The sequence below is a fragment of the Dipodomys merriami genome, unplaced genomic scaffold, assembly GCF_024711535.1.
Source record: "Dipodomys merriami isolate MVZ:Mamm:240054 unplaced genomic scaffold, mDipMer1.0.p SCAF_1546, whole genome shotgun sequence".
NCBI classification, from domain to species: Eukaryota; Metazoa; Chordata; class Mammalia; order Rodentia; family Heteromyidae; genus Dipodomys; species Dipodomys merriami.
The window spans coordinates 86,805-110,149 of NW_027202878.1; the positions used below are offsets into that span (position 1 = coordinate 86,805).

General features: G+C 34.9%; 1 non-coding gene across 1 annotated transcript; it reads left to right on the top strand.

Annotated features, from left to right (window-relative positions):
- The first annotated feature begins 17,910 nt into the window (after positions 1-17,910).
- LOC138827371 (U6 spliceosomal RNA) lies at positions 17,911-18,017 on the top strand. The gene has a single exon (XR_011372057.1). It is a non-coding gene; the product is annotated as a U6 spliceosomal RNA (small nuclear RNA).
- The last annotated feature ends 5,328 nt before the right edge of the window (positions 18,018-23,345 follow it).

The window sequence follows — 23,345 nt, forward strand, 5'->3', positions numbered from 1 at the left end:
TCTCCTTTACTATTCACCTTCTGTCCTAAATTTAAAATTGTACTTTCAGGGCCATTCATTAGAGCATTTTTTATTCTCTACACACTGAAGAGAATTTCCATGCTCTCAGCTTTATGTTATCTATCATGAATTTCCATCGCTTATCACTTCAGCAGTCTAAATTTAAAGTCATATTTTTTGCATTATATTCACACAGTTTAAGTGAATATCAAGGGTAATTTTCATAGTATTGGAAGTTTAGGGACAATCTTCAATTTCTGATGATAGAAGCAGGAGTCAATTTTAATTTTCAGATTCCACTATATAGTGACCCCTGTAGTCTTCTAAATTTTCAATAAATTTCGAGTTAGTTTTTATTAATAATTTAAAAAGTTTTATTTCAGTATTAGAAATACTGCTCCATGTTCCCCATGTTCCCCATGTTTCCCACTAGTTCAGGTTAAGGCCCCTTTGTCTTTATTTTTTGAGAGGCCATGGGATGTGGATACACAGAGAGATGATCATTACTCAAGTATCTCCTTCTCTTCTGTTTCTGCTGTTCTTGTTGAGAGGAGGACTGGAGCAGGGAACAGGAGTGATGGTTGACTTCACCATACAAGGGAGTATTCCTGGCATGTCCATTATTGTTTCTCAGAATCAATTAAAGTGCTTATTCTTGCCTTCTCTGTTACAGTAAACTCACAATGGCTTCCTTAGTTCAGGAGGAAGCATACTAACAGGTTATTACTTGCAAATTGGTATTTTATGTCTCAGTATACTACTACCAAATATAGAAAGCGGTGTCTACATAAATGCAAAGGTACTGATTGTCCAACAATACCTTAGTGAGGTGTAGACAATTCTACTCAGCTACCCCCTCCTCTCGTATCCTGTCTTCGACTTCCCTCCCTTCATTTACCCTCCCTTCCTTTCTTCTTTCTTTGTGTCTCTCTGCTCCATATTCATCTTTGTCTTCTCTCTTTTTTGCTTCCGGTAGCAGGTGCTTTGGTTTATCAGACAACACATAAATAATTGAACAAATATTTCTTTCTCCTCTTTTTGTGATTATTTATTCTTAAGAAATGAATTCTAGCACAGCACCAGTGGCTTACACCTAGATAGTAGGTAGGTTCAAATTTGACAATTGCAATTAGAAGCTATTCCAAATAGATAAATCTAAGAGATTCTTTTCTCTACTGTGGTAAAAGGAAGAAGTGAAGGTGTGGCTCAGGTGGTATAGAGCAAACATTGAGCATTAAAGACCAGATAGAGCTCAAGGCCAGGGGTTCAAACCCCATTACCAGTGCAATACTTAAAAAAAAAATTAGTCCTTTGTCTTTGAAAATTGATATTTTTCCAAAAATTCGTACCCAGGACAATTTTCAAGGTCCAAGACTCTTTTTAAGGCTCTTTCACATCTTAAACTGATTCTTCTGCTTGATTCATATTATGGAAAATAGAAGTCAGACTTCATAGTATAAAGTATGCACATTTACTGAACAGTTCTTACCATTTTTAATGTAAAGGATGCATGAGAGAGGAATTCACCACACTTGGGTGAGTTAGATTTGACTCATTGACAGACTTTTACAATTAAATGAGGGTCTGTTTACATGTAAAGAAGTATATATATATATATATGGTTTTCTAGGCGAGAGAACGAGCTAGCTGTTGTCCAAGTTTGAATCAGAGTAAGTTTATTCCTATGATATGGTAAAGAGAAGCTCATCTCATAGAACACTTTGCAGACAGTAATTTCAAAAGGATTAAAAGCCCATGCCTATATTTTTGTTTTTTTTTGTTTTTCTGTTTTTTTTGGTCGGTCGTGGGGCTTGAACTCTGGGCCTGGGTGCTGTCCCTCAGCTTTTCAGCTCAAAGCAAGCACTCTACCACTTGAGCTACAGCACCACTTCCCCATGTCTATAATTTGAACAGCCAAGTTTATACAAACAAAAAACAGTTTTCTGAGCCAAAAAAATAAGTTAGAGCAAAAGGAACTATGTTAAATAGAGTTAATGGCTGAGTGATATGTGTAAATGTTTTCTGTATTCACAAATAAACTATAAGTCTTTCGTCATGTCCCTAACATCAATCTCCAAGATAGGCCTTGCTAAATCTGTCACAGAGGACTGGGTTTATGCTATTGTCAGTTTTTTTTAGGGTCCAATATCTTTCACAGTCGCTGGGTTGCAAACTGCTCACACCACATGCAGTGTCTGGAAACAATTGCTGTCTAGCTAAACACCTAAGGGATTTTTTGTGTTTCTCTGGCTTAGGACTGTTCACTGGAACTCTAAAACTGCTTTCTTTGCAAGACGCTGTTTAGCATCCAGCTTCTCCTCTGCCATCTTCTAGTTTTTAATCCTTTTGAAATTACTGTCTGCATAGTGTTCTATGAGATGAAATTTTCTTTACAGTATCATAGGAATAAACTTACTTTAATTCCAACTTGGACTGTAGCTAGTTTATTCCCTCCCCTAGAAAACCATCTGTCCAGTCTTCTTTATATGTCAACAAATGCTCATTTACCTGCAAAAGTCTGCCAGTGATTCAAACCTAACTCACCCAAGTGAGGTGAATTCCTCTCCCATGTTTCCCTTACATTAAAAATGGTAAACATGTGCATGTTTAGCCATGCACATACTTTTTAATGGAAAGTGTGGTTCCTATTTTGCATAATGTGAATTAAACAGAGGAATCAGGTTAAGAAGTGAAAGAGCCTTTGAAAGAGTCTTTGACCTTGAAAATTTTCCTGGGCATGAATTTTTGGAGAAATTTCCCCATTCAAAGAGGTAGGACTCATTTTTTATATTGTCCTGTTACTTGGGTTTGAACTCCTGGCCTTGAGTTATATCTGGGATTTAATTCTCAATGTTTGGACTATACCTCCTCACCCCCACCTTTACTTCTTCCTTTTACCACAAATGGAGAAAAGAATCTTTAGGTTTGTCTACTTGGAATAGCTTTGAATTGCAATTGTCAAATTTGAACCTACCTAGTAGCTACTTGTAAGCCATTGGTGCTCTGCTAGAACTCACTTCTTAAACATAAATCATCACAAAAAAGAGAAAAAAATTCAATTATTTGTGTGTTGTCTGATAAATCAAATCACTTGCTACTGGGAGATAGAATGCATGAAGTTAAAGATGAATATGGAGGATGGAAACACAAAGAAAGAAAAAGGAAAGGAGGGTAAATGAGGGAAGGGGAAGGGAGGATGTGAGAGGAGAGGCGTGCTGAATAGAATTGTTTATAAGGTGTTATTGGACAATCAGTGCCTTTGCATTTATGTAGCCAAAGCTTTATACTTTTGGTAGTAATAAGTTGAAATATAAAATACCAATTTACACGTAATAACCTGTTAGTGTGCTTCCTTCTGCACCAAGGGTAACACCGTGAAGTACTGTTACAAAGAAGGCAAGAGCAAGCAGTTTAAATGATTCTGAGAAACTACTATTTACATGCCAGGAATGCTGCCTTTTATGGTTAAGTCAAGCATCACTCTTGTTCCCTAATCTAGTCTTCCTCTCAACAAGAATAGCACAAAAGGAAGAGGAAGGATATATCTGAGTAATGATCATCTCTCTGTTTTCCCTCTTCCCTTGGCCTCTCAAACAATAAAGTCAAAGGAGACTTAACCTGAAACGGTGGGGGAAATGGCAGGAAAAAGTTCAGTCTAGCTTAATGTGAAAGTTTTAAAATAATTGGGGTAGTGTTGCAAATACTGAAATAAAATGTTTGTAATTAGTAATAAAAAGTAACTCTAAATGTATTGAAAATTTAGAAGACTAAAAGACTCATTCCATAGTGGAATGTACATAATTAAACTGACTCATGTTTCTATCATCAGAAATTGAAGACTGCTACTAAACATACAATACTAGATAAATTAACCTCGATATTCACTTAAAGTGTTTGAATATGATGCAGAAAACATTACTCATGTAACTGTAACCCTTCTGTACAATAAAAAATGGATAAATTTAAAAAATAGATTGCTGAAGTGATAAGTGATAGAAATTCATGATGGATAGCATAATGCTGAGAGCATGGAAATTATTTTCCTTCCATCGTCTGTGTGTAGAGAAGAAAAAAGCTTTAATTGATGACCCTGAAGGACCAATTCTGAATTTAGGACAGAAGGACAATAGTAATGGAGACCTATCTCAGCCATTCAGAGATTAGAAAAGTGGAGAAATAGCCTCATTTATGTAGGTCAAACACGGAAGAGAGAATGTTGCAAGCCCAAAGCCAAATGCCAAAGTGGCAGAGAAATTTAACAAAATACCATGAAGTTGAAATAAGTCTAAAAACTGAGAGCTGGGCTTAAGGTGAGTAGCGCAGAAGAATGGAGAGGGAAATGGTGGACTAATACACTCATAAAACTCAATGTGCATATGTGAGAATTTAAATAGGAAACTTGAAGGGATAGGTGGGGTTGGGGTAAGAGAAGGACGAAATGTGGAAAGTTTAACAATAATCCAGATGTATTGTACATTGAAATGAACACTTTATTCAACTGAAATGCACATACACTTTATTCAACACTGACATGATGAAGCAAAACTCCTTTGCACAACTTGCTGAAGATGAAAACAATTTTGAAGTTTTATTATTAAGAGACCAGAAGCATAAACCTTTAGAGACAAATAAGAGGATATCATTGACATATTGTTGAGGCATGTGCTCCTTTCAATATACAAAAATTAATGTGTTAAGTCTGCTGCAAATGTATATTTTATTTTGCCAATTTGTGTTGCAAATTGCTTAAAATATAGAGTAGCAAATTCCACTATCCCTACACTTCCAATAAAAAAATTCGTATAGACTTTTAGGTTTCTCAGTTGTTTCTAAACAACTTAATGAATTGCATTGGGGCCAATTTCATTCTACATTTAAGTTTAAATTTTAAAACCCTAAATTCTTTTAAAATGCTCTCACTTGGACATATGTATGGACAGATAAATGATGTGGGCTGAATCAAAATTATTCAGAAGGTTGTAAATGGATGCTTACCTAATTTTCTCTCTTCTGGATCATAGAATGCAGACTATCCGTGTTAGGAAAATGGAGGAGAATGGAAAATGAAGAGGCCAGACTTGATCATCAACAGGTGAGAAGTGTTTATTGATGAACAGCTAGGGGCACAGCCCTTCCAGCAAGTTTGGAGGTTTTGTGAGGGAACTGGGACAGGATCTGGGTTTTTATAGGAGGTCTGAGCAAGGTGGTAGAGGCTAATGAAAAGCCCCAAAGTCAAGGAATGTGGGGGCCTTTCAGTTGGGGCAACAATGGGATGTTTACAGCTGGGATTAGGTGGATTGCCCTGCCTACACTTCAAAGGAGTTCACATATACCTGGGATTTTCTCTGGAGTCTGTATGGGCACTTGACAGTAGGGTGGGAGTCAATCCTTCATATTCCATCTTTAGATACATAAAATGATAGGGCCAAGGGAGGAGAGACAAATTCTTCATATAAGATCTTTGGATACATAAAAAGAATTGGGCTGAGAGAGGAGTATCATGGAGTTATGAGAACAAAACAGATTCCATCATTTTAAACTCTGGAGTATAAAAGGTAGAGGGGCATAGTGATCTTTTCTGGCTACTTCCAGCTGGCATGGGGGTGTCAAGGAGTTACTGGGGCTGCGGTCTTCAGGTCCAGGTGTGTGCTGTGTACAGGGCCCTGTAAGCAAAGCCTCTGGTTGTCTGTAGTAATAGGATGGCCTTGACTTGGTCCCAGGTCTTTAGTGAAGGATGTTATCCTGTAAGAGAGATACTTGAAAACGCTGAGATCAAGCAAAAGACTGACAAGGTGGCAGGACTAGTTGATATGAGTCACATAGTACACCCTGCGATCAAGTCAGAAAAGTTCCATTTGGATCATGAGCCCATAACCAGTCAGAAACTAGGACTGGATTGAAGTAGTTAAGGGCCTGGTGAGAGACCTTGATCATTTCCTATAAATAGCAAGTAACAAAGGCAAGAATGTAAATTCCTGTCTAGTTAGAAGTTAGACAGATATGGATATTAGATGGACAAGCTTCTCACTTGTTTCTATTGACCTCCTGGCTCTGGTTAATTTTGAAAGGGCAGGCACAAAGTGGCTGATGTGACATCATTTTCTCTTATTCTTTTCCACCTTGTCCTGGGATCTAGGTGCTTGTGGCTGGGATATGGGCTTTGAACTCAAGGCCTGAGCAATTTCTCTGAGCACTTCTGCTCCTACACTTTTGAATTACAGGCCACATTTAGCATTTGGCTGGTTAATTTTTTGAGCCAGCTTCCAGCCTGGCAATTTGCTGATTAGTTGGAAGATAGAATCTCAGAGGGATTTTTCTGCCTGGCCTGACTTTGAACTGCAATCTTGGCCAAAAACCCCTCATTATTTCCAGTAAAAGCAAAAAGGAGATCCATGGGAACAAGTAAAACTTAGGTGCATCCCGTCAAGAATTGATCAACAAATAGTTGCCAGAACTCTGGAATGACAAAACTCAATAGATAGGATGAGAGTTTGAGCATAGCTTGGCTGCCTGGAAAACCTGATAACCAAAGTGTATAAGAGGCTCTCCTGGCCTATACATGTTTCAATTGCATAACAACATAGCTGGTTTTTTTCAGGTCAGAGAGTGTCCCACAAAAGTCTTAGTTTTTGTAAATGTAAAGCAGTCTTTTACCATTAATCAGCTGTGTGTGATGGAGTCAGGCAGGAGTCCAGTGTACTGTGGTGGAGGTGGGATGGTCCAGGCAGGATCTGGGCTAAACTGCATCCCTCAGATGGATGATCAAATCTCCTGTTTAGTTGCTTACAAAATTATACACAGACTGCTTAAGACACGGCATTAGATGAAAATAGAGAATGACATGCTAGTTTTAATGTTAAATCACAGCCAAAAATTACATACCAGCATTACTCATAAGCTGTTTTTTAAGGCATACTCATACCATCTCCTACATACTCGAACTTTCTGAGAACAGAAACAGATACATGGAACAAACAATTTAAGTCAATTCTTACCTCCTTACTGGTGTCAAAGTCAATGTTAAAAAAGCAAGCTTATTGAAACTTCTAGCTTTTTCCAGTAAACAATCTTATTTTTTCAAGATTAGTTTATAACTATGAGTTATTTTTAGATGTAACTGAATTTTTTAATAGAATGAAATATAATTCTTACTATTATGAAGTATTTCACAATAATCCACTGTAATGGACTTTCCCCAAGGTCAATTATTACATACTATATCTCACACACTATTATGATTACATTGTATATTGCATATAGTGTGAAGTGAAAGTAGTTTGGACCATTTCATAGAAATTCTAGGTGCTATTTTAGCATTATAAATTCACATCTGTGGTTTTAAACTAAGGAAAAATATTTTAGAGTTAAAATCAAATATGAATATGTAGTGTGTCTCAATTAAACCAAAAATTCTGTGTTCATACAGACAAAATTATTTTCTTTCCACTAAAGAATTTGAAGTAATGCCATTGGAAATAGTGAGGCAAGAAGTGGCAGAGTTCAAATCACGTCAAACAACGTCTCTGTTATTCTGCTAACCCCTCCACTAAGAAGACCTCCCTGTTCCCAGGTGCCACAAAACTTCAAGCTTCTCTCTTAGAATTCAATTTGGAAAAATCCTAAATCACCGATTCTTTTTGCGTTTTCTGTTATAGGAATCAAAATATAGACACAAAAAATTGAAATAAAATGCACATATATGTTGAAGCCATCACAGCTGGAAAAACAACCAACAAATTGGAACTTGCCCAGTAACAAAAATATGTTGTGCCAGTTTATTTTTTAAACTACAAAACATTCAAGTACATGTTAATTTGAGTAGAGCTATAAGGATAACTGTCTCTCAAAAATAAGGTTCTGTTAATTTGTAATTAAATTCATCTGTATGAACCTAATATAGCAAATCCCTTGAATGCATCAAATTGTTTAAAATGAATGTAACTGTATATGAAGTAAGATCTGCACATATTTAAATTAAAAATGTTACATTATCAAATCAAAAAGATCATGACATACTTAAAAATTCAGAAATGCATTTAGTAAGTCCAAAATATTCATAATGAGAACTAAATACTACGGACTTTACTACAACAAAATATGCAAAGAATAGAATCTGAGAAGTGCACGAGTGTACATAATTTAAAAGTACTCTAAATTACACTGCTTATAGAAGACTGAATGTGGGTTATCTAAAGGAAAACATCAGCACATTATATAAATGAATTTAAAAATCTCATGAAAAACAATAGAAGAAGTTTTTGGAAAATATTATTTAAATAAAGGGTGGTCAAAATCTAGTACTGACAAAATTGCATACATATTTATTTAGATCCAAAAAAGACCCAAGCTACTTGAGGTGATTTGAAATTTTGGCAAAGTAGTAGAATACAACTGTATTATGGATGCTGACTCTGGCATGGAATTCATTTCCTCTGATCTGACAAATAAATAAATCAAAGAACATAAGTTCTCCAACTAAATATCAAGTTCTAACCAAACATATAACCATAAAAGTCATCATACAAGCCATATTGCAACTGGGATAAAAGAAAAATAAGTCATACTAATTCCATATTTATTGTAAATGTTTATTTTTCATAAATTAATTCCATATCTTGCATTTTAAAAACATTGTGTTAAATGATGTATATATTGATAACTAATTTTGGATGCCTCCTTAAATTTTGTTCTGAGTATAATATCTCATTTCAATTCCTAACACATGAAATGATGTAGTTTATAAAACATGCGAATAACCACTATTTATAATACACAAAATCTCATAAGCATGATTTCAGGAAGCATAGGTTAACATTTGGATATCTTGGTCTCATGACTTATGAGGACTATCTGCATGAATATAGTTCTACTTAGATTCCTCAGCCTAAATTTAGCCACTGTTAATAAATGTTTATATCTTTATCTGTCACCCATCAGAGCTTAAACCTGTGTATTAATTCCAAGGAAAATCATAAGGTAAGAATTTAGCTTTTCTGGATATAAAGTAAATAAAAATGCAGCATAGAGTAACTCATTGGACTAAAGTCAACCTATTTCTATAAAACATGTTAAGCATTTTCTTACATGAAAGGACTTCACACTGACATGTATAATTACAAGAAGAAAAACGATCAATATTCACAGTGGCACAAAAATCCCGTAGGTGCCTACAAGACTGCACCTTTCTCTAAACATTGCATGTCATGTGAGCGGTTTGCAACCCAAGTGACTGTAGAAGATATTGGACCCTAAACAAAATGGACAATTGCATAAACCCAGTCCTCTATGACAGATTTAGCAAGACCTATCTTGGAGATTCTTGTTAAGGACATGATGAAAATTTTATAGTTTGGTTGTGATTACACATGTCACTCAGCCATTAACTATATTTAACATAGTTCCTTTTGCTCTAACTTATATTTTCTTGACTCAGAAAACTTTCTTGTTTGTGAAAACTTGGCTGTTCAAAACATAGACATGGGTTTTTAATCCTTTGGAATTACTGTCTGCATAGTGTTCTATGAGATGAGCTTCTCTTTACCATATCATAGGAATAAACTTACTCTGTTTCAAACTTGGACAGCAGCTAGCTGGTTCTCTCTCCTAGAAAACCATTTATATAGACTTCCTTACATGTAAAAAGTCCCTAATTTACTTGCAAAAGTATGTCAGTGAGTCAAACCTAACTCAACCAAGTGAGGTGAATTCTGCTCTCATGCTTCCTTTATATTAAAAATTGTAAGAATTGTTCAGCAGTGGGCATACTTTCTAATGTGAAGTGTGACTCCTATTTTCCATAATGTGAATCAAACAGTTGAATCAGTTTAATATGTGAAAGAGACTTTCAAAGAGTCTTGGACCTTGAAAATTGTCCTGGGTATGAATTTTGGGAGAAATATCCCTTTTCAAGCACAAAGGATTCATTTTTTAATATTATGCTGATACTGGGCTTTGAACTCCTGGCCTTGAGTTCTATCTGGGCTTTAATTCTCAATGTTTGCTCTATACCACCTGGGCCACAACTTCACTTCTTCCTTTTACCACAAGTTGAGAAAAGAATCTCTTAGGTTTGTCTACTTGGAAAAGCTTTGAATTGCAATTGTCAAATTTGAACCTACCCAGTATCTATGTGTAAGCCATTGGTGTTCTGCTAGAACTCACTTTTTTTCAGGTAAGGGGTAGGTTTATTCAGTAGACCTGCTGGGACCTGGCAAGATTGGAACTCCACGTGGCTGGGAAAGGCCTGGGAATGAGAGAGAGCTGGGAAAGAGAGGAAAGAGAGGGGAAATAGCTAGAAAAGAGCAGAGAGAGCAGAGAGAGCTAGGAAAGAGCAGGGAGAGAGCTAGGTAGCAGAGAGAGCTAAAATAGAGCAGTGAGAGAGAGCAGAGAGAGTTAGAAAAGAACAGAGAAAGAGCTAGGTAGCAGAGAGAGCTAGAATAGAACAGAGAGATCTAGAACTCACTTCTCAAGAATAAATAATCACAAAAAGAGGAGAAAGAAATATTTGTTCAATTATTTATGTGTCGTGTGATAAACCAAATCACTTGCTAATGGAAAAGAAAAAAAAGAAGATAGAGATGAATATGGAGGAGAGAGACACAAAGAAATAAGTAGGGAAGGCTGGGTAAATGAGGTGAGGGGAGTGGAAGGGAGGATACGAGAGGAGGGGTAGCTGAGTGGAATTGTCTACTCCTCACTAAGGTATTTTTGGACAATCAGTACCTTTGCATATTTGTAGACAAAGCTTTCTATATTTGGTAGTAGTAAGCTGAGATTTAAAATAACGATTTACAGGTAACAACCTGTTAGTGTGCTTCCTCCTGCTGCAAGGTAGCCACAGTTAGGTTACTGTTACAGAGAAGGCAAGAGTAAGCAGTTTAAGTGATTCTGAGAAACAATAATTGACATGCCAGGAATGCTTCCCTGTATGGTGAAGTCAAGCATCACTCTGCTCCAGTCTTCCTCTGATCAAGTACAGAAGAAACAGAAAAGGAAGGGGATACATGAGTAATGATCATCTCTCTGTTTATCCTCTTCCCTTGGCTTCTGAAACAATAAAGCCAAAGGAGACAATCTGAACTAGAAGGGAAAATGGGGGAAAAGTTCAGTCTAACTTATTGTGAAACTTTTAAAATAATTGGAGCAGCATTTCAAATACTGAAATAAAACTTTTAAAATTATTAATAAAAAGTAACTCGAAATTTATTAAAAATTTAGACTACAGGGCTCAATAAATAGTTTTATCTGCATAATTAAAACTGACTCCTGCTTCTATCATCAGAAATTGAAGATCGTCCAATACTAGGTAAATTACCCTTGATATTCACTTAAACTTTGTGAATATAATGCAGAAAATATTACTTTAAATTTAGACTGCTAAAGTAATATGTGATGGAAATTCATGATGGAACCATAATGCTAAGAACATGGAAATTATTTCCCTTCCATCTTAAGAGTGTAGAGAAAAAAAAGAGCACTATTGGATGGCCCTGAAGGTCAAATTCTAAATTTAGGAGAGAAGGTGAATAGTAAAGGAGACTTATCTTGGCCATTCAGACATAAGAAATGTAGAGAAATATACACATTTATGTAGGTCTAACATGGAACAGTGGATGTGGCAAGCCCATAGCCAAATTCCAAAGGTAAAGATATTTAACAAAATACCATGAAGTTCAAACAAGTCTTAAAAGGGGATCTGGGCTTGAAGGGAGTAGGGCAGAATAATGGAGAGGGAAATGGTGGACTAATATAGTCAATATACATATAGCACTCAATGTACATATGTGAGAATATAATTAGGGATAGGGATAGGTGGGGTTGGGGTAAGGGAAGGAAGAAAAATGGCAAGTTTGACAATGATCCAGATGCACTATACATTGAAATGCACATACACTTTATTCAACACTGACATGATGAAGCGAAACCCCTTTGCACAACTAGGTAAAAATAAATTTTTTGAAGTTTTATTATTAAGAGAACAGAAGCATAAACCTTTAAAGATAAATAAGAGGATAGCATTAACATATTGTTGAGGCTTGTGTTCCTTTCAATATACAAATTTTAATAAGTGTCAAGTCTTCTGCAAATGTAAATTTTATTTTGCCAATTCTTTTTGCAAATTGCTTAAACTGAAGAGTACCAAATTCCAACATCCCTTCATTCCATTAAAATTTTTTTATAGACCTTTAGGTTTTTCAGTTGTTGCTAAATATTTTAATGTAATGCATTGGAACTAATTTCATTCCATATCTAAATTTAAATTTTAAATGACTAAATTCTTTTAAAATCATCTCACTCAGGCACAAGTATGGATAAATAACTGATGTGGGCAAAATCAGAATTATTTAGAAGGTTGTAAATTGATACTTAGTTTTCTCTCTGCTGGATCATAGAATACAGACTGTCCAAAATGGAAAAAGTTAGCCTTCCACGTTTACGGCATATAAACACTCCATCAACATTTCGTTATTAGAGGATTATTCAAGATGAGCTACATGTTGATTAATAATGACTGAGTATGTCAGAAAGATGAGGGAAAACCATCTACACTTCACTGAGGTTCTGATTTGTGCTTCAATAAGTGTTCTGAAAACTCTCCTTCAGAGAACTAGCAGCTGCATTTCTAAAAAGTCCCTGGGTTTGAATACATACCTTAGGGTTCATTTCCCTAACATCACCTTATCTGACCTTTTCTGCTTGACTCAGACATATACTAGATATTGAAAATTGTTTTTAGCACATTTATAAGATTATTTCTGTGTTGCTTTGGATATCCTTCTCCCACAGTATAATCCCTGCTTTTACTGTATTTGATGTCCGCATAATTTGTGGAGGGGAAGGGGAAAAACAAATCGTTTAAATATGGATACAGGTGGACCCATTGCAACAATGAGAAGTACAAGTCGTTATGTCGAAAAATGAACTTTACAACTTTGGTCGCCAGGCGGATTGGGTAGGGGGGCGGAGGGAGGGTGGGAAGGGATGGGAAGGGGAAACAAAAGAAGAGGCTACAATGCTTGATAAGAAATGTACTCATTATCTTGCCCATGTAATGGTAACCACTCTGTACAGTATTTTCACAATAATAAAATCAAAGTCCCTGGGTTGTTACACTTTCTGATAATGTCTCAATTCAAGTACTTCAATGTGGACTTCCATACTATTCAATGATGCTGTATTAGCTCCTTGTTATAATTTGCAGACAGGTCTTGGTGATGAAATTTGTGCTTTTCAAAATTGCTGTCCCAATTCCACCCACAAACTGCAGACAAAATTTATTTGAAAAATTTTGTATCTGTTGATAGTGCATATATTATTATTTTTCATTACAAACGTAGAATGCAGTAAAAATTATCATAGCAATTATACTGCACTAGCTTGTGGGCAGCTTCTAATGTAAATAATTTACTGTGTTCATGTAGAGAATTTGAGTATCCAAAGTTTTAATATACCTCTGGTCCTAAAACCAATACCTTACTGATATTGAGTGACAAATACAACTTCTTTTTTTTATTTTAATTTTAATTTTTTGTGAACATGCTGTACAGAGGGGTTACAATTACATGGGCAAGATAATGAGTACATTTGTTATCAACCATTGCAGCCTCCTCCTTTGTTTACCCTTCACATCTCTTCCCAGCCTCCCCCCGCCCCCTACAACTTCTTATAAGTACAGAAATTTTCCTTCTATCTATCTATCTAACTATCTATCATTTATCTATCTATCTATCTATCATCTATCTATCTATCTATCTATCTATCTATCTATCTATCTATCTATCTATCTATCTATGTTTGTGTGCGTGTATATACATAAAATATAATGTACTGAGGGGTTAAAGTTACATAAGTAAAGTAATGGGTACATTTCTTTCTTTTTATTGTGAAAATACTGTATAGAGGAGTTACAATGACATGAGCAAGACAATGAGTACATTTTTTATCAAGCATTGTTGCCCCCTCCTTTGTTTCCCCTTCCTATCCCTTCCTATACCCTCCCACGTCCCCCAACCTGATCCTCCCCCCCCACCGAAGTTGTAAAGTTCGTTTTTTGACATAAAGACTTGTATATCTCATTGTTGCAATGGGTCCAACTGTATCATTATTTAAACGATTTGTTTTTTTTTTTTCCATTCCCCTCCACAAATTATACCAACATCAAGTACAATGAAAGCAGGTTTTATACCATGGGGGAAGGACATACAAAGCAACAAAGAAATCATCTTATAAATATGTTAGAAACAATCCCGTGAAAGAAAAAAAAACATTTAAATACTTATCTTGGGGTTCATTTCCCTAACATCAACTTATCTGACCTTTTCTGTTTGACTCAGACATATACTTGTTATTGCAAACAAGATCACACTACAACTACCAGCACAACTATATTTATTGCAGCATTATTTACCATAGCTAAGATATAAGCACATTTTTCCTAAACACTGTTACTCCCTCCTTTGTTTTTCCCCTACCATCTCTTTCTTTCACACCTTCCCAACTCCCCCATTCACCCCTCCCCCCCACTGATAGAGTGTCTTGTACATCTCATTGTTACAATGGGTCAACCTGTATTCTTTCCTTATATCTTAATTGAAGTAATGATAGCTTGATTTATGCTGATTCTACTTGTGTAGACACACCTAAAATCACTCACCAATCCAAGAGCACATAAATGAAACATCATTCTTTGTCAGTTCTTATAATTTTTTTCTACACATTTATTGACAGGTTACAAATTATTCTTAAACATTAATACATTAAAAATACTTTCTTTTTTATTTATTTTCTTGACCAGGAAATCAGCAAGACCTCAGTCAGCATTTCTCACATAGGACTTTTCACGTGGGTTGGTTAAATATATATATAGAATCCAGTCTTCTGAGGACTCACTCTTTTGCTTAGGAATTGATGCTGCCTGTTGGAAAAGAGCTCAAAGAAGCATGCCATTTAAAGCCTTATAACTTTATTCTTTACCATGATATTCTCCTGCTGCTTTGGTTGTTGAGAGTGTCTACCAGAGCAAGCATTCCATGAGGAGCAGGGTGACACAATATGACTTATACTTACTGAGATTTCCGAGTGACTTGCTATCACTTGTACTGCATTTTACCAGTCAAATCTCTCTAAAACCACCGGATTTAAGAGATAAGAGGAGTGGTAAAGAAATCTTAGGGACAAATATATCTTCAGAATATATTGTTCCAAGCATTCCGTGTAAGTCATATTCAACAACTTGTGAAACTTGTGTTGGCTGTAACTATGTGTTTTTCTCCATGTGTGCATGTATACATGTGTATATGTATGTTTGTGAATAGTAACATACATGTGTACACATATAAGAGCATATACACACATATATGCATATGTAAATAAATATACACATATAAATATATGTGCATATATATCTGTTGTTCAGTGTTTTACTCTATAGTTACCAGCACATTGTCATTCTCACAAAGTGTACAAGATAAATTGCTCTGAGGATCTGTGCTGTATGATGTGCATCCGTTGTACTCACTTCCCCCATTCCTTTGTTTTTCATCCCTGTGAACAATTTCTGTCTACTTTCCATAGGATAGCTCTGTTTTCATTACAGGAAGTTACTAACTGATAATAAAAGAAAAAGATTGTTTGTAAAAGAAAAAGTACTTTTAGGTTATAGGTTAAAGTATCTTATTTATCCCAATGATTCCTATGAGATAAAATTTACATAAATAGTAGTAAAAGGGAGATCTGGTGTTTTGCCATTTAGAATCGCAAAGAATAATATCACGTCACTTTTATAACTCTTAAAGAATACAAAAGTAACTGATGGTCACTATCATGCTGCCACAAAACCAGTGGATCCTTAAGGATAATAGTAGACCAGCAGAAATTCTAAGTAGCAGACATGGAGCATGAAAGAGAAAGAGGAAATGAGAGAGTGAAAGAGAGAGAGAAATATCATAATATTTAAAGTGCATAACAGATAAACAAGAGCAGTATGAGAATATTCATATTTGATGTATGATAACCCATCAACATGAAATATAATGCTATTTTGATAAAAATAAAAATGACGCAGAAGAAATTATAAATGGAAAAACAATCTTCACAGAAACAAATTCTTAGATATATTTCATGACTTGGTAAAGGATAAAGAGGCTGAAGTTAGTATAAATTTAGAAGTACGACAATTCACAAAAACATAAAAAGATATTCATATATTTCATTATATGACCGAAAGCAGAAAGCAAATATTGTTTAGATGATTTTTTTAAAACACAGTTTCTCAGGTGTGGAAAAGGTGGCTCAGTGTTAGAGGGCTTGGCTTGCATGCATGAGGCCGTGGATTTGATTCCTCAGCACAACATAAGCAGAAAAAGATGGAAGAGGTGCTGTGCCTCAAGTGGTAGCGCTAGCCCTGAGCTGAGGTACAGAACCCAGGCCCCATGACCAACAAAATCAACAAAACCAAACAAAACAAAACACAGTCTCTCACTTTTGTGGCCTCAACTCTGCAATAATGCTGTGTCAGCCTAGGGCTAAGATTTTAGGTGTTTACATTTACCAACTCTCCTGATTCAGACTCTATTTGTTCATTTTTAAATAAATATTTTGTTCTTAATTTTCCTCTTTGTAAATTCACATGCACATATAAAAAATGGTATGGACATCCCAGTAACCTTCTCAATGATGACCTCCTAATGATGACTTACAAATGTTTTATTATATTATAGCAAGTAAAAAATTGCTACAAATAAAGGAAACCAATAATTAAATATTAATGATTAAAAAAATAAAAGAACAAACCAATTTCAGTCTTTGAAGTATACTGCATATTAGATTTTACTATTTTCTCATATTCCTGTAAATTTAACTATGGCTAAGTTTATTGTTGGGAGCCGACAGTAAAGCTCCAAGGTCATCTTGACCCTTGTGCTCCCTTGCAGGCGCGTACAAGGAACTGGCTTTCATGAAAAGCACCAGGTGCCCAGGTTTGTGTCTGTAGTGTTAGTTTTACTTTCTATCAGTTGACCTTGTCTTGTTTCAATCTGCACCTTGTTTTTATTAAAATTTTCTTTCCTTTTCTGCACTATGGTGACCTTAGGTTACCTCTTGAATTCTAATAGTATATATTAAGGAGAGTTAAAAATAAACGGTGCTCTAGTCTTGAGCTACAGACCTCCTGACCCCATCCTTTGTCTTATGTCTTTATTTTTCCGTCCTCACCCCCTAATTCAGGATTCCCTTTCATTGCCTGCAGGCTCCGGCAGTTTATGATGTTCAAAAAGAGTTTTATAGAATATGAGTAGTCTTTAAAATTAGCCACTAAGATTACCAGTTATGGCTCATCTCATCATTTGTTTATGGCTTACATCATCATTTGTTTCTCGCTAACAAATAAAGTTAGGAATCCCTGAAGTTTTAAAAGAAACTGTGTAGTTAAAGTCTTAACTCTTCATTCTGCTTCTTTACACAAATACTTTGGAACTTCTCATTAATAAAGTTTCTATAAACTCTGAAATGTACATACTTAGTAGTATATGTCTGCTACCATAAATCTTAAATACTTTATAGAAAAGTTTATACTTGCCAAACTGTCCTAATTTTGGCATATATAAGCAAATTCCCAAAATTAAACATAGTTAAAACATTAAAACTTTTAACAAACCTTAACACTTGCTGTAGTGTTTATTATGACAGGTGCCTTGAATAGAATAATTGAATTCCTCCTCCTACAAATCTCTTGAACAACAAATATCTGGAATTATTTTGTTTTTGACATATCAATCTAGACTTTATACTTAAATGTGTGTTTATGTAAGAAATATTTGGTTCTAAAATTTCATGACAATTGTTTTGAACATACTTTTTGCTGAATTGTCTAGTTTAATAAAATTAATTACACTTTTTATATAAAAATATCCTGTACTCAATTCAGCATCACATACACTAACATTGGAACAATACAGAGAAGATTATCATGGCCCCTGCACAGGGATGACATGCAAATTCCTGGATCGTTCCATATATATACAACAACAGATGCTGGAGGGCATGTGCCCACGGCATTGTTGGTGGGAGTGTAAACTGTTCAACCACTTTGGAAAGCAGTCTGGAGGTTCCTCAAAAGACTCCACATAAAGATCCCATAGGACCCAGCAATCTTATTTTTGGGGATTTACCCAAATGATCACAAACAAGAACATACTAATACTACCAGCACAATTATGTTTATTGCTGCATTATATACCATAGCTAAGATATGGAACCAACCCAGATGCCCCTCAGTAGATGAATGGATCAAGAAAATGTGGTAAATATACACAATGGAATTCTATGCCTCCGTCAGAAAGAATGACATCGCCCCATTTGTTAGGAAATGGAAAGCCTTGGAAAAAATTATATTAAGTGAAGTAAGCCAAGCCCAAAGAAACATAGGTCCCATGGTTTCCCTTATTTTCAATAACGAATATATGTCTGGGATAAGCAGAAAAGGTCAAAAGCTATGTGCATATGACCAGATACGATATGTTAAGGGAAATGAACACCAAGATAAGGACACGAGTTTTTTTGTTGGTTTGTTTCTTGCTATTGTTTCTAACGTACTTATAATGTGCTATGTCATTTTTGGTTTCTTTATATGTTCCTCCTCCACGCTATAAACCCTGTTTTCATTGTATTTGAAGTTGGTTCCCCTACATCTTGTATGTACACTTCTCTAATTTGGGGAGGGGAAGGGGAAAAAATGCTCAAATAAGGATACAGTTTGACCCATTGTAACAATGAGATGCACAAGACACTATGTTGAAAAATGAACTTTAAAATTTAGGTGGGGAGAAAGGGGGAAGGGAGCATAATTCTGGATGTGGGAGGGAAGGGATGGTAGGGGAAATATGAAGGAGGACATAACAATGCTTATTAGGAAATTTACTAATTAACTTGCTCATGTAAATATAACCCCAATATTCAATATGAATATTGAATTGAGAGAGTAAAAGAATGGAGCAAATATGAATAAATGTGTATGTGTTTGTGACCTCATGCGTGCACCCACACACATATGCATGTGTGTTGGCATGCTCAGAGTTTTAAATCAGGGTTTCAAGGTCTTGCTAGGCCTTTCCTCTCTAGATTGTTGAGCTACAATATGAGCTACAACTCCATTGCTGGCTCTTTGCTAGTTCATTAAAAAATTTGAAAAATAATTCCATGATTTTTTTGCCCTGAATGGCTTTCAACTGTTATCCACAGATCTCAGGCTCCTGAGTAAATATCCCGAGTAGATAGGATTACAGGTGGGACCAACTAATACAAGGCTTTCAGAATAATCTCCTACTTTGAAAGCCTTTAGGAGTGATTATGTGTGAATTTATTTCGTTTTTGGATTCTTAAAAGACAGTAAGGGATGATATTTAAAAGTTTCAGTACTTTTTAAAAAGGATAATGGAACTGTGGGACAGAAGAAATTTACCTCTATTTGGACCTCAATTTATCGGCTCAGCTCTGTGCATGCTAACCCAATGTCACCAACACAGTCTGTGTTGAATACAAAATGTGACAGAAAACAATCACCATGAGCATTATTTGGTATGCTATTATTTCTTGGACAATATGACTATTGAATTGAGAGAGTAAGAAAATATAGGGATTTTACCTACCTTTTTTGTATTGCTTAAAGACCTTTGGAAACTTTGAATCATTTCCTTCCTCACCGTGTGTCTTTGGGCCATGCACTTACTGTCTTTAATTACAATTTTTCCCAAAACTAAAATGGTAATAACGTTAGTTTTATAACAAATGTTATCCTAAGAATTAAGAGACATAAAATTTATGAAATATTTAAAATAAACTTCTATGAATGTGCTTTGAGTTGAGCCAAGAGTTTTTTAAATCCTAAATAGAATACAATAAGTATTAGAGAAACCATTACATACAGTGAGCAACCAGAAGTAATGTTATCTATTGACCATGCTCTGCTTCCAAGGAAGCCAGGTGGATAAATTCTCATGCTGTAAATCAAACTGATTATCTTATGTTTTGGTAGTGTAAAACTATCACGGAGAGAATCATCAAGGAATGTTGTAGACTGAGCTGAAGACCATATGAAGATGTGCAAACCTGATAAAACATAAAAATATCTGAACAGTATATTGTGTTTTACATCATTTAAGTTACATCACAAAGATAACGAAGACCTAGAAGAATGAATTGTCTTTTTGATATTCTAACATATGTCCTTAGAAAAATGAACTCTTTCCTCGTTTTTGTAGAGGCATCATAAGATGAGAGGAACTGTATTTTTGTTTGTTTCTTTCCATTTATTCTTCATTTTGAAATCTGAACCACATGACAGAGAAAGAAACCAAGGGAAATTATTCACACAGGTTTATAAAGAACCATCAACGTAAAATAAATAAAACACATATAGCCTTGTAAAAGGTCTAACTAAATTGAGTTATAAAGTCTCAAGCATAAACAGAAAATAATTTAAGCAGTATCATGTTATTGAAATTGAAAAATGTTAGGAATTTATTTTTTTCCTTTCTACTACCTTGAATTAATTATTGATTTTGTATAGAGAGATTAAAGATGAGATTAACGAGAAACTTGATTAAAAATGGACAAAAGTTCTGAATAGACATGTTTTCCAAAAAGCCCTGAATATCGCCAGTCGATTTAAAAAGTTGCGTTTAATAAAACTTCAGTGCTGGCTTAATGCTTTGTGAACAGAAGTCATTAGAGAAATGTAATTCAAAATTACTATGATACTACTTCATAACTATTATAACTCTTATCAAAAAAACGAAGGAACCAGATGTGGTGGTAAAGACTTGTAATTCCAAGCGTTTAGGAGTTTGGAGTAGAAGGATTTCAGTCTAAGGCCAGTCTTAGGTACTGCACACAGTAAAAACCTTCCCTTTAAAAAAACTCAAAATATAATAATGTCTGGTGAGAGTGTAGAGAAAAGGAAATTTTCTACACTCGTGGTCAAAATGCAGGTTTGTATTCTCCTTGTAGAAATTAGTATGCCGTTTTCTAACGAAAAGTTGAAATATCATCTGACCCACCAATCATGCGATTATTTCTCTCTGGGTAACTCATAAACATATCTGTAGTTCATTGTTATTCACATTATTCACAACAACAGCTAATATATAAATCGAAGTTCAGTATTCAACTACAGATTAATAAAGCAACTGTGTGCATGCACAAATATATTTTTCTGTTTCATCCTTAAAATAGCAAGAGACTTCTCCCATTAGCCACAACTTATAATGCCTCAAAGATGTATTCTATAAGAGGAAAAATGTTGTCTTCTGATTTTTGTACACACATACACACACACACACACACACACACACACACACACACACGCACATACACACACACCAACCTCAAACATTAAGAGAGAATTTTTTTAAAGTAATGCAAATTGGAATTTCTGGGGTATTTAGATCCCAATATAGAAGATAGTAGATATACAGGATGATGAGGAATACAGTTGTAAGGTACGACATGAGGATACAAGGGACAACACTGGTTCTACATAGGAATGAAGCTAAGTAAGTAGGAGTTGTTCTTCCTAGTAGGGTTTGCTCTTTTAGATGTTCTTCTTTCAGTAATGGATAAGAAGAACATTTTTAAAAAATATATATCTGCCTATTTGCAGAAATAATAACAAACAATATGGCAATAATGTTGGATGCTCAACATAGAATAAAATGTCAAATTAAAATACATGAGGTTATCCTTGATGTTAACTAATTATTACAAACAAGGAAAACCATGGGACCTCTGTTTCTTTAAGTCTGGCTTATTTCACTTAATATGATTTTTCCCAAGAATTTCCATTTCCTTGCAAATGAGGTGGTATCTTTCTTTCTGATGGAAGCATAGTATTCCATGTGTGCGTGTGTGCTTCTCATTTTCTTGATCCATTTATCTACTGAGGGGAATCTGGGGTGATTCCATATCTTACCTCTGGTAAATAATACTGTGATAAACATAATTGTTCTGGAAGCTTTAGTGTGGCCTTGTTTGTGGTCACCTGGTTAAATGCCCACAAGTGGGATTACTAGGTAATTGGCGAGCATTATTGTGTATATCAAGGATAAGTTTAGTAGATGAGCAGAATAGCTCTATAGCTATGTACATTTGACCATATAACGTGATTCTAAGTGAAATGAACTCCAAGACATGTTCTTTGTTGTTGTTCTTAATGTACTATGTGATTCTTTTTCATCCTTTTGTGTTTTCCCCAACTATTGTTTATCCCCTGTAGTCACTGTATTTGATTTTAATACCCTAGGTATTGTAAATATGTTGATCTGAACTAGAGAAGGGAATGGGAAAAAATGGTGAGACAAAGGACAAAGGAGGAACCTATGCAACAGAGATATACACAAGACAACATGTTGGAAATAATCTTGGAGGGGCCGTTTGGAGGGAAGAGGGAGAAAAATGGGTGAAGGGGTAAAAAGTTATAAAAGAAATGAACACATTACCTTACTTATGTAACTATAACCCCTCTGTACATTAAATTGACACTAAAATTTCAATAAAAAATAAAATAAAATAGATGAGAGCAGCAATATAGGATATGGAACTGGGGAAAATACTGTACTATACAAAGATTAGAACATGTCTGGAGAGCAGTAATTTTACTTTAACATAGCAAGTAATAAACTAGCATACAGATTTTCAGCCTCATGTCACTCATTAAAAAGGGAAAACAAAATGCACAATCAGCAAACCAATAGAGATAAAATAGAAAACTAAACAATTAAGAGACAACTTGGACCAAAAATAACAAATGACAAAATTAGGAAACAAATAACAAGCTGGTAAGTTTAAAAATTTAACCCATAAGTCTATTAAATGTTGTTTACATCACAATTTGTTAGAACTATGGTTAAAATCACAGTTTAGTACTATATCATTTTAATAATAGATTACTTATTATTGATTTCTTAATGTTGAATATTTAATATATAATTTTACTTTTAGCAGCTATAGAAAAGAATTAAGTGAAACAAATTTTAATAATATATTTCATGCATAGTGAAATTGAGAAACATTAGAATATAAACAAATAATATATCATTACTGCTTTAATTCTGGGAATTGTTGTAATAATTCAAAGTGCATTCTACACTTAGCACTCATCTTAACATCAAATAATAAATTATTGCACATGACTCGGTATTAGGTGGAAAAGTTTAGCACTGTGGGAAAATTTACACCACACAGTACATGAGGGTATGATTCCTCTCATCTAGTTTAAATTATGGAAATTTGATTTCTACATGCATTTTAAATTCCTGTGTAGGTGAAATCTATAAAATTACATACAATTATGT